General features: G+C 38.2%; 1 long non-coding RNA gene across 3 annotated transcripts in view; it reads right to left on the bottom strand.

Moving 5' to 3' along the window:
* Positions 1-12,401, bottom strand: part of LOC123802517 (uncharacterized) — a 75,856-nt gene that overhangs the window by 52,169 nt on the left and 11,286 nt on the right. The window lies entirely within an intron of this gene.

A 12,401-nucleotide genomic window follows, 5' to 3' on the forward strand; every position in this document is an offset into this window, starting at 1 on the left:
GAACCAGTTTCTTTGCTCACCCATAAGAAGCAACTCTCATCTGTTAAAATTTTATCATGAGATTGCAGCAATTCAAATATAATAATAAAAAATATTTAAATATTATGAGAATTACAAAAATGTGGCACAGAGACATAAAGGGAGCAAATACTGTTGGAAAAATGGCAAAAATAGACTTGTTCAACACAAGATTGCCACAAACCTTCAATCTGTTAAAAAAAAAAAGGCAGTATCTGCAAAGCACAATAAAATGAAGTATGTCTATATACGATCCCATTCTTCAAAAAAAAATTTAAGACCAGAGAACAAAACATATTTATATGCAAACATTATGAGAACAACTCATGGTAGGAAACTAGAAGTTCAGATGAAATTTTTAAGGGGTGTGTGTGCAGATTTAATTGATACAATCAGGCAGAAAAAAATGAGGTTATCATCAAAAAAAGGGATTATAGTATTTCCAGATTTCTGAGGGTGATGATAAATAACAAGGAGAACAATATCAACCAAGACTATAATTTAATGAAAGCACATTGAGGGTAAGGTAAAGGGCCAAGCAATTTGTATATTATTGCTAATTATAATAGCATGCCTCTAAGATACAAACTATTACCCCAATTTTATAGATGAGAAAATAGCCTTAGAGAAATAAAGCAACTTTACTATATGCTTATTAAATGATCAAGCCCATGAAAGTCAATTACTTCTCAATCCAAAGCCCATGTTCTTTCCACTACGACATCCCGTTGATCAGAATCTAGAGTGTGGTCATTTGTGTTGTTCAAGTGGAGTGGAAAATCACTCATGTAGAATAAGTGAAGGGAGCATTAGAAGAGCATGTGAGTGATCATTATGAATACTGAGTTGACCCAAGAATGTTGTCATGAGATAAGCCAGTATACAGATTCCCAGCTCAAATGTTTGTCTACTAAGTATGGGGCAAAGAGACCAACAAGGCTTGGACCATCTCCATTCTGTCCCTTAAGGCTGAGTTACTAGTACAATGTCTCAAGAGGTGTAAAAATATTCTGGATCCCACCAAAAAACTGGTGGTGTAATTGTTGGACAGCCAAAGAAGTTCAGGAAATTGGTCCTACTCTCCAATGATAAGAATCCCTGGTATTTAGAAAAACAATGATACCTTTCTAGGACTGTCAATCCTGGACATCCATAGGTACATACTTTTGAGCAAGTCTTATACATGTACACAGAGGAGAGACACAAGAATGTTCTAGATACCACTGTTCATATGAAGAGAAACTGAAAACATTTTTATTATCCATCAGTGGTAGATCAGTGGTAGACTAAATAAATTGTGGTATAATCATATAACAGTACACTGCAGTGGAAACAAATCAGAACCATGTCTATCATCACAGATGAATCTCAAAAATACAATATTGAGCAAAAAAAATTAAGTCACTGAGGGCACCTGGGTAGCTCAGTTGGTTGAGCATTCAACTCTTGGTTTCAGCTCAGGTCATGATCTCATGGGTCATGAGGTTGAGCCCTGTGTTGGGCTCCTCACTCAGCAGTAAATCTTCTGCTTGAAGATTCTCTCCCTCTGCCCCTCACCCAACTCATGCTTACACACTCTCTCTAAAATAAATAAGTAAATTTTTTAAAAGAGTCATTGAAGAATATGGTAGGATTTTATTTTTTATGTTCAAAGGCAGGAAAACTAAATAATTTCTTCAGATATATACATGAAATTAAGTCTAAAGAAAAGCGAGGGAATTAATAACACAATATCCAGTCAATGGTTACCTGTGGAGGAGTGATGAGGAAAAGAGACTGTAATTTCCTGCTAACATTCTAATACTTAAGGGCAGGGAAGATGGGCTTTTATTCTTTAAATGATACGTATATGTTTAAACACATGTTTTCAGATGTATGACATTATTTCACATTGAACAAGATCCTTTAACAGCTACATGTTGAGAGTAATGTTTTTCTGACTAAAGGTTTATTGTTACTTTCTAGAGTAAGTCTGGGAATTTTGAGCTGCTAGGGATTCGTAATGAAGATTATTAGGGCCTATTTCTATCTATCCATCCATCCATATATCCAGTAATTCGCCATTATTTTAATGACTGGTGAATCTAGATAAAAATATATATTTGAAGTTTTTTCAAAATAAATATTAAGAAAAAATCCAGAATTTTGGAATCTAATCCTTAGGTAGTATCTATGGCGAAGAGCCCAGAAATCTGTGTTTTTAACAAGAGACCCATGTGATTCTTAAAATCAGGCATGCTTCAGACCGGTAAAGAAAATTAGTTCTCATAAATTAATAGTTCCCAACTATATCAGTCAGAAATTAGAATTTAAATCTGATTCAAGTGAAAATTCAATCTATAAAGATGTTTTAAAAAGCAGTTAGTATCAACGAATTTAAACAAAGTAAAATACACCTGCACACTGCTTCATATGCTGCAAATGCTCATGGTTGGTTTACCTTCTCTCTCCTTTGAGATGCTAATCTTTTCCCCACTACCTAGTATCCTCAATTCTTCCTTTACAGTATTTCTTTCTTTTACAATCTAGGAGTTTGCATATTATCTCTAATTATAACAACATGTCTCTGTTTAATTAGCATGTTATATGATGCAGAATAATTTCCAGTTGATATAAGCATGAATAATTGTTAACATAATTGTTCCTTAACATTCAGTGGATTGTTTTCAGATTTCCCAATCATTCAGCAAGGGCAAAAAGTGCCATAGGTTGAAAAGAGGTGGAGAAGCTAAGATGGTGGAGAAGCAGGAGGACCTTAGGCTTGCCCCATCCCTCAAGCCCAGCTTGATAAATATCAAATCATTCTGAATACCCGAGAAATCAATCTAACGACTAACAGAACAAACTGCACAATTACAGGGAGAGAATAGGCCACACTGTGGAAGGCAGGAGGTGCAGAGATGTGGTTTGGGGGAAAAACAGACCATGGGTGCAGTGGAGGGGAGGGAGCCCTGATTGCAGAGGGGGGGGGGGAGAGGGAGGGAGGGAGGGAGAGGGAGAGAGAGAGAGAGAGAGAGAGAGAGGAGTGCACAGGGGATCCACAAAGCCAGTGACTGGAAAAATGAGAGGGGCTGACTTTCATGAGTATTTGCAACCAGCAGGGCTCAAAGACTGGATTTTTAGAGGTCTGCTGGTATGAATCCCTGAGGGAGCTACAGTGCTCCTGTGGAATAGGAGGGTAGATAGCCCAGAGGCAGATGACCCCTGGGGATGCACTGGGAGAGAAAGATGGTCCCACTTTTTGAAGCACATCTGGGAGAGGCAGTATTGCCTCTCCTGGGACAAAAGAGCTTGTGGGCACCATTTCCTTCTCCCACCCCTCAGCATAGGCGCAGAGAACCTTGCTGAGGGCAGCTAACATGGACACTGGCTCTTTGCTAGGCTTTACTCCGAACTCCACACCCCTGCACTTTGGTGTGACTGCCCTTCTGGGGCAACCTGAATCAGTCCCACCGTGGGGAGACCCTCTCCCAGAGAACTAGCACAGGTCCCCAAAGTTTGGAGTTTTAAAACTCAGCCAGCCTGCCTGGGATAGAACACAGGTGCACTACGCTGTTGGGCAGGCACACAGCCCAGACGCCCACAGGGTAAAGGTAGCGATCTGAGGGTCCCCTGGACACATGAGGGGAGAGTGTTCACTCTTCTGGGAGGGCTTCTCTGACAGCAGCAGGTGCAAACTCTCCTCTTCAGAGACTAGGGAACTGGCTGGCTCCATCCCCTGCCCCCTTAGTATAAACTAACTTCAGTAAGCAGCACAGTGCCAGCAGTGGTGGCCTAAACCACTTACACCAATCCCCACCCCCCCACCCCAACTCTGTTGGTGTTGCTTTCCTCAGGCAAGTGTGCCTGAGAACCAGAGGAGTGGGCCCTTTCTCCAGAAGACCAGCAAAACCCCCGCACGTACCATGTCTACTGACCACAGAGTGCTGCAAAACCTCAGCTCTAGTGGGAAGAGCATCAGTTCTCTTTTGACAAGCAGAGCAGAGCACACCTAGTTAAAACTTACCACACTTGGCCAAGGTCCAAACACTCCCCATTGCAAGCAAGGAGAAAACTGCAGAGGACTGACCTGAGGGAAAGAGTAGCCAAAACACAACAGCACAGCACACACGCCATACACCAGAGATACTCCCTGAAGCATCAGGCCGTGGAAAGAATATGACCTCTTCTTCATAAAGCCATCACTCTCAGGAGCAAGAAACATAACAGACTTTCCTAACACAGAGAAGAAAACAGAAACCTAGGCAAAATGCCAAGAGGGAGGAATCAATCTCAAAAGAAAGAACAAGAAAAGGTCACAGCGAGGAATCTAACCAGAACAGATATAAGTAATATGCCTGATTCAGAATTTAAAGTAACAATCATAAGGATACTAGCTGGGCTTGAGAAAAAAATGGAAGACATCAGGATGACCCTTACTGTAGACATAAAAAAACCAAAAACTAGTCAGGCCAAAATGAAAAATGCAATAACTGAGATCTGAAACTGAGTAGATGTAATAATCACAAGGATGGGAGAATCAGAGGAATGAATAAGTGATAAAGAAGATAAAATTATAGAAAAAAATGAAGCTGAAAAGAAGAGGGAAATAAAAAAAAATACTGGATCATGAACGTGGGCTTAGGGAAGCCAGTGACTCTATAAAGCATAATAACATCCATATCATAGGAGTTCTAGAAGAAGAAGAGCAGGGAAAGGGGACAGAAGGTTTATTTGAGGAAATTATAGCTGAAAACTTCCCTGACCTGGGGAAGGAAACAGACATTCAAATCCTGGAGCCACAGAGAATTCCCATCAAAATCAACAAATGCTGGCCAACACCAAGATCTATCATAGTTAAATTTGTGAAATATAGAGATAAAGAAAAAATCCTAAAAGCAGAAAGAGAAAAGAAGTCCCTAACTTAAAAGGGAAGACAAATAAGGTTAGCAGCAGATCTTTCCACAGAAACTTTGCAGGCCACAGGAGAGTAGCAATGTGCTAAAAGGGAAAAATATGCAGCCAAGAATACTTTATCCAGCAATGCTGTCACTCAGAATAGAAGGAGAGATACAGAGTTTCCAAGACAAATAAAAACTAAAGAAGTTTGTGACTATTAAACCAGTCTTACAAGAAATATTAAAGGGGACTCTTTGAGTGGGACAGAAAGACCAAAAGCAACAAAGACTAGAAAGGAACAGAGAAAAATCTCTAGAAATATTGTCAAAACAAGGAATAAAATGGCACTAAATTCCTGTCTATCAGTCATTATTCTGAATGTAAATGGACTAAATCAATCAAGTCCAATCAAAAGATACAAGGTACCAGAACAGATAAAAAACAAGACTCATTTATACGATGCTTACAAGAGTCACATTTCAGACCTAAAGACACCTGCAGATTGAAAAGTGAGGGGATGGAGAACCATTTATCATGCCAATGGACATCAAAAGAAAGCTGGAGTAGCCATATTTAATCAGACAAACTAGATTTTAAACCAAAGGCTATAACAGGAGATAAAGAAGGACACTGTATCATTATAAAAGGGTCTATCCAACAAAAAGATCTAACAATTGTAAATATTTATGCCCCATGTGGGAATGCCCAAATATATAAATCAAGTAATAATAAACATAAAGAAACTCATCGATAATAACACAATAATAATAGGGGACTTTAACATTCCACTTACAGCAATGAATTGATCATTTAAATAAAAAATCAACAAGGAAGGAATGGCTTTGAATGACACACTGGACCAAATGGGCTTAACAGATATACTCAGAAGATTTCATCCTAAAGCAGCAGAATACACATTCTTTTAGAGTGCACATGGGAAATTCTCCAGAATAGAGCATATACTGGGTCACAAATCAGGCCCCAACAAGTACAAAAAGATTGAGATCATACCATGCATCTTTTCATGATGTTATAAATATTGAAGTCAATCACAAGAAAAATCTTGGAAAGACCACAAATACAAGGAAGCTAGAGAACATCCTACTAAAAAATGAATGGGTCAACCAGGAAATTAAAGTAGAAATAAAAAAATACAAGGAAGCAAATGAAAATGAAAACATGTGATCTAAAACCTTTGGGATGCAGCAAAACCGGTCATAAGATAGAAGTACATAGCGATACAGGCCTACCTTAAGAAGCAACAAAAATCTTAAATACTCAACCTAACATTACACCTAAAGAAGCTAGAAAAAGAACAACCAATGAAACCTAAAGCCAGCAGAAGGGAAGTGGTAAAGATCAGAGCAGAAATAAATGATATAAAAACAAACAAAGAACCCACCAAGAGCTGGTTCTTTGAAAAAATTAATAAAATTGATAAGCCCCTAGCCAGACTTATCCAAAAGAAAAGAGAAATGATCCAAATAAATAAAATCATGACTGACAGAGGGGAGATCACAACCAACACCACAGAAACACAAACAACTGTAAGAGAATATTATGAAAAACTATATGCCAAAAATCTGGAAGATTGTTTCACAATGATCTAGGCAATCTGGAAAAAATGGATAAATTCCTAGAAACATATAAACTACCAAAACTGAAACAGGAAGAAATAGAAAACTTGAGCAGACCAATAACCAGCAAAGAAATTGAATAAGTAATCAAAACTGTCCCAACAAACAAAACTCCAGGGCCAGATGGCTTCTCAGGGGAATTCTATCACACATTTAAAGAGTTAATACCTATTCTTCTCAAACTGTTCCAAAAAATGGAAATGGAAGGAGAACTTCCAAACTCATTCTATGAGGTCAGCATTACCTTGATTCCAAAAACAGACAAGCCCCCCGCAAAGGGGAATGACAGACCCATATCCCTGATGAACAAGGATGCAAAAATTCTCAACAAAATGCTAGCAAATCAAATCCAACAGTACATTAAAAGAATCATTCACCACAATCAAGTAGGATTTACTCCTGGGTTGCAAGGGTAGTTCAATATTCATAAATCAAGCAACATGATATACCACATTAATAAAAGTAAGGATAAGAACCATATGATCCTCTAATAAATGTAAAAAAAGCATTTGACAAAGTACAGCATCCATTTGTGATTAAAAACCCTCAACAAAGTAGGGATAGAGGGAACATACCTCAATATCATAAAGGCCATATATGAAAGATCCACAGCTAATATCATCCTCAATGGGGAAAAACTGAGAGCTTCTCCTCTACGGTCAGGAACAAGACAGGGATGTCCACACTGAGCACTGTTATTTAACATAGTGCTGGAAGTCCTAGCCTCAGCAATCAGACAACAAAAAGAAATAAAATGCATCCATATCAGCAAAGAAGAAGTCAAAACTTCCACTCTTCACAGATGACATGATATTCTATATTAAAAAAACCCAAAAGACTCCACCAAAAAATTGCTAGAACTAACACACAAAATCAGTAAAGTCACAGGATACAAAATCAATGTACAGAAATCTGTTGCATTTCTATATAACAATAATGAAGCAGTAGAAAGAAAAATTAAGGAATCAATCCTGTTTACAATTGCACCAAAAGCCATAAGATACCTAGCTAGGAACAAACCTAACCAAAGAGGTAAAAGAGCTGTACTCTGAAAACTATAGAACGTTTATGAAAGCAATTGAAGAGGACACAAAAAAATGGAAAAATATCCCATGCTCATGGGTTGGAAGAACAAATATTGTTAAAATGTCTCTACTACCCAAAGAAATCTACACATTTAATGTAATCCCTATCAAAATACCAACAGTATTTTCACAGAGCTAGAACAAACAACCCTAAAATTTATATGGAACCAGAAAAGACCCTGAATAGCCAAAGAACTCTTGAAAAAGAAAAGCAAATCTGGAAGCATCAAAATTCCAGAATTCAAATTACATTACAAAGCTGGAGTTATCAAGACAGTATGGTACTGGCATAGAAACAGACACATAGATCAATGGAACAGAATAGAGAACCCAGAAATGGACCCACAACTCTATGGTCAACTAATCTTCAATAAGGCAGGAAAGAATATCCAATGGGAAAAACAATGCCTCTTTAAAAAGTGATGTTGGGAAAACTGAACAGCCACAAGAATGAAACTGGCCTACTTCCTTACACCACACAAAAATAAATTCAAGATGGATGAAAGACCTAAATGTGAGACGGGAAAACATCAAAATCCTAGAGGAGAACACAGGCAGCAACCTCTTTGACATCAGCTGTAGCAACTTCTTACTAGATATATCTCCTAAAAGCAAGGGAAATAAAAGCAAAAATGAACTTTTGGGACTTCATCAGGATAAAAAGCTTCTGCACAGCAAAGGAAGCAATCAACAAAACTAAAAGGCAACCTTTGGAATGGGAGAAGACATTTGCAAATGACATATCTTAATATCTAAAATTTATAAAGAACTTACAAAACTCAACACCCAAAAACCAAATAATCCAGTTAAGAAATGGGCAGAAGACGTGAATAGACATTTTCCCAAAAAAGCCATCCAGATGGCTAACAGACACATGAAAAGATGCTCATCACTGGTCATCAGGAAAATACAAATCAAAACTACAATGAGATACAACCTCACACCTATAAGAATGGCTAAAATTAACACAGGAAACAAAAGATGTTGGTGAGGACGCAGAGAAAGGGGAACCTTCTTATGCTGTTGGTGGGAATGCAAACTGGTGCAGCCACTCTGGAAAACATTACGATGTTCCTCAAAAAGTTAAAAATAGAACACCCTCTGATCCTGCAATTGGACTACTAAGTATTTACCCAAAGAATACAAAAATACTGATTCAAAGGGATACGTGTACCCTGATGATTATAGCAGCATTATCAACAGTAGCCAAATTACGAAAAGAGCCCAAATGTCCATCGACTGATGAATGGATAAAAATGTGGTGTGTGTGTGTATAAAGTGTGTGTGTGTATGTATATGAATGAAATCTTGCCATTTGCTATGATGTGGATAGACCCAGAATATATTATGTTAAGTGAAATAAGGCAAGGAAGACAAATATCATATGATTTCACTCATATGTGGAATTTAAGAAATAAAACAGATGAACATAGGGAGAAAAAACAGGCAAACCATAAAACAGACTCACAACGATAGAGAACAAACTGAGGGTTGCAGGAAGAGAGGTGGGCAGGAGGATGGGCTAAATGGATGATGGGTATTAAGGAGGACACTTGTTGTGATGAGCACTGGGGTTCTATGAGCACTGGGTTTCTATAAGCTATGAATCACTAAATTCTACTCCTGAAATTAATGTTATACTACATGCTAAACAACTGGAGTTTAAAGAAAAACTTGAAACTACAAAAAAATAAAAAAAAATAATAAAAACTTCCACAGGTTGAAGAGAGACTGAATTTGGGCTTTATGTGAGATAGAATTCAGATTAGGAAACTAAACTAAGCTCCATTTCATAACATGTTAGCTTTATATGGTTTTCAGAGCTCTCCATTGCAGAGGTCTTTTGCATTTTTAGGGCTTAAGCTGCATACAGGGGAATCTAAGCCAACTGGAACCTAATAAAAAGGGAAAGGAGAAATGGGCTGGATAGGACGAGGTCGGTGCAGGTGTGGCTTGCTGCTTTACAAGGCAGCCCTGATAGTGTAAATTGCATTCCACAGCAAGACAGCATTTACGTGGGACACTGCATTCAACGTTGCAGCTGCGCTCTATCTTGTTCTTCAATTCCACCTTTGTAAACAGTGACAGGCTAGCAAACTCAATGAAGCCACAGACTCTCAAGCCCAACCATGGACATCTAAAACTTCAATTACAAAACCAGAAGAATGGTCAGCCCTTTGCAGTTGTGTATGCACTAGACGGTGTCCTATCCTCTAGGCAGAGAAGCCACTGGACATGGGAACCTTGCACTTTTCTAGGCATGAGGCTTGGAAACCTGCACATACAATCTAAAAGCCTGGGTCCTACCTGTCACTAGGGCTTTCGAATGTGAGAGGAGAGAAAAGAAAGCAGGGGGTCACTGTCTAGACAATTCCTTCTGATTTTTACTTACCAGGAGCAGAAGAAATAGTTTCTGCAAATCTTTTGCAGCTATTATAATCCCTCATCTCGGGATACCTGGGTGTCTCAGTCAGTTAAGCATCTGCCTTCAGCTTAGGTCATGATGCCAGGGTCCTGGGATCAAGTTCCACATCGGGCTCCTTGCTCAGCAGGAAGCCTGCTTTCTCCCTCTGCCTGCTCTGCCTGTCACTCCCCCTGCTTGTGCTCTCTCTCTCTCTCTCTCTCTGACAAATAAATAAATAAAATCTTTAAAAAAATTAAAAATAACAATAAAATCTCTCATCTCCTCTGTGGGTTTAACTTGAAACTGTTAGATGATGATATCGTTTGAAAAGATGATGGGATATGTGGAGGAGGACAGAAGAGTTGGTGGCTGGTAAAGGGAAGCTGCTGTTCCATTTCAGACAGTGTGGACAGTGGTCCAGAGTACGGGTTCAGATTCCAGAGATGTCCTTTATGGGGGTTGAATCAGGCGACCTCATTGTTCTTGGGTTATCCTGTATAACATGAGTATGATCATAGTGGGATCCACCTCACAGATCTCTTGCTGTGAAGATTAAACGATCCCATTTGGAAAGCATTTAAAATGGTGCCTGGCACAGAGCAAGCCCTCAATACATTTTCATGTTACTATTATTTCAAAAGATAAAATATACAAAGTAATGAAGAGACCAAGAATAAATGTCTATATTCAAGTATAGTACTAAAAAAGCTGTTAGCCTTTCAGTCATTTAACATGTATTACTGAGCACCCATGCCTAAGATTTTGTGCTGTGCAACCCGCTGACATCACTAACTTCTTCCTCACTTCCACTGTCAATGATTCCAGCAGGTACCATTTCATGAGCATTGTTTATACTATGCTTAACACTGGAATGGACTAAAAATGGAGACATTGCTGAGCGGGTCTTTTCTATTTCTAGCTAAATGAAAGACAAATGAGATAGAGTAAGTACATCTTAAGTGTCTGTGGGTTTTGCTTTTAGCTCAGTATAGTTTCATCATGTCATATCATCCAGATGAACACATTTATTTAGCAATAGACTTCAAAGAGAAGGTAATGGAAACAGTGTTAAAAACATCTGAAAATTAGGAAAATATAATATCCATTAAATCCTTAACATATAAATATTGAGGTCTTTTTTTTTTGCAACCCTGCAATATGAAAAACTGAATAATTTTACTTTGTTACTATAGTGCTTCATGGTATAAAATGAGATGATATTTACACAATCGTTTATGTGAGAGTCTTGATAAAGCTCTTAGTAAACAGGAATAATACTTTTGAAGTGTTCAAATTTCATAAACTTTATATTTCACAATAGGGATATAGGCTGGGTTCATACAAGGTAATGTGCTAATAATCCCAAGTAAATACGCTGTGCTTAAAAATGAATCATTTATTAGTCTTTGCAGTAAAAGGCTAATATGTTAATTATTTTTTCTATACCATAAGTAGCTATTCCACTTTAGTTCTTACAGGTAAATTAGATGTTAGTTCACAACCTTTGTAGCTTCCCCAGTGGAATCTGAAACCAAACTCCCTACAGAGATGGGTGGCAAGTTTAATTAACAACGGGACTTACAAAACAAAGAGGCAACCCACAGAATGGGAGAAGATATTTGCAAATGACACTACAGATAAAAGGCTGGTATCCAAGATCTATAAAGAACTTCTCAAACTCAATACATGAGAAACAAATAATCAGATCAAAAAATGGGCAGATGATATGAACACTTTTCCAATGAAGACATACAAATGGCTAACAGACACATGAAAAAGTGTTCAAAATCATTAGCCATCAGGGAAGTTCAAATCAAAACCACATTGAGATACCACCTTACGCCAGTTAGAATAGCAAAATTGGACAAGGCAAGAAACAACAAATGTTGGAGAGGATGCGGAGAAAGTTGGTGGGAATGCAAGTTGGTACAGCCACTTTGGAAAACAGTGTGGAGGTCCCTCAAAAAGTTAAAAATAGAGCTACCCTATGACCCAGCAATTGCACTACTGGGTATTTACCCCAAAGATACAGATGTAGTGAAGAGAAGGGCCATATGCACTCCAATGTTCATAGCAGCACTGTCCACAATAGCTAAGTTGTGGAAGGAGCTGAGATGCCCTTCAACAGATGAATGGATAAAGAAGATGTGTTCCATATATACCATGGAATATTACTCAGCCATCAGAAAGAACAATTACTCAACATTTGCAGCAACATGGACAGGACTGGAGGAGATTATGCTAAGTGAAATAAGTCAAGCAGAGAAAGACAATTATCATATGGTTTCACTCATTTATGGAACATAAGAAATAGCAGGGAGATCGGTAGAAGAAGGAAGGGAAGAATGAAGAGGGGGCAAACAGAAGGGGGAATGAACC

The sequence above is a fragment of the Ursus americanus genome, chromosome 20, assembly GCF_024610735.1.
Source record: "Ursus americanus isolate L20-20 chromosome 20, mUrsAme1.1.p, whole genome shotgun sequence".
Lineage (NCBI taxonomy): Eukaryota > Metazoa > Chordata > Mammalia > Carnivora > Ursidae > Ursus > Ursus americanus.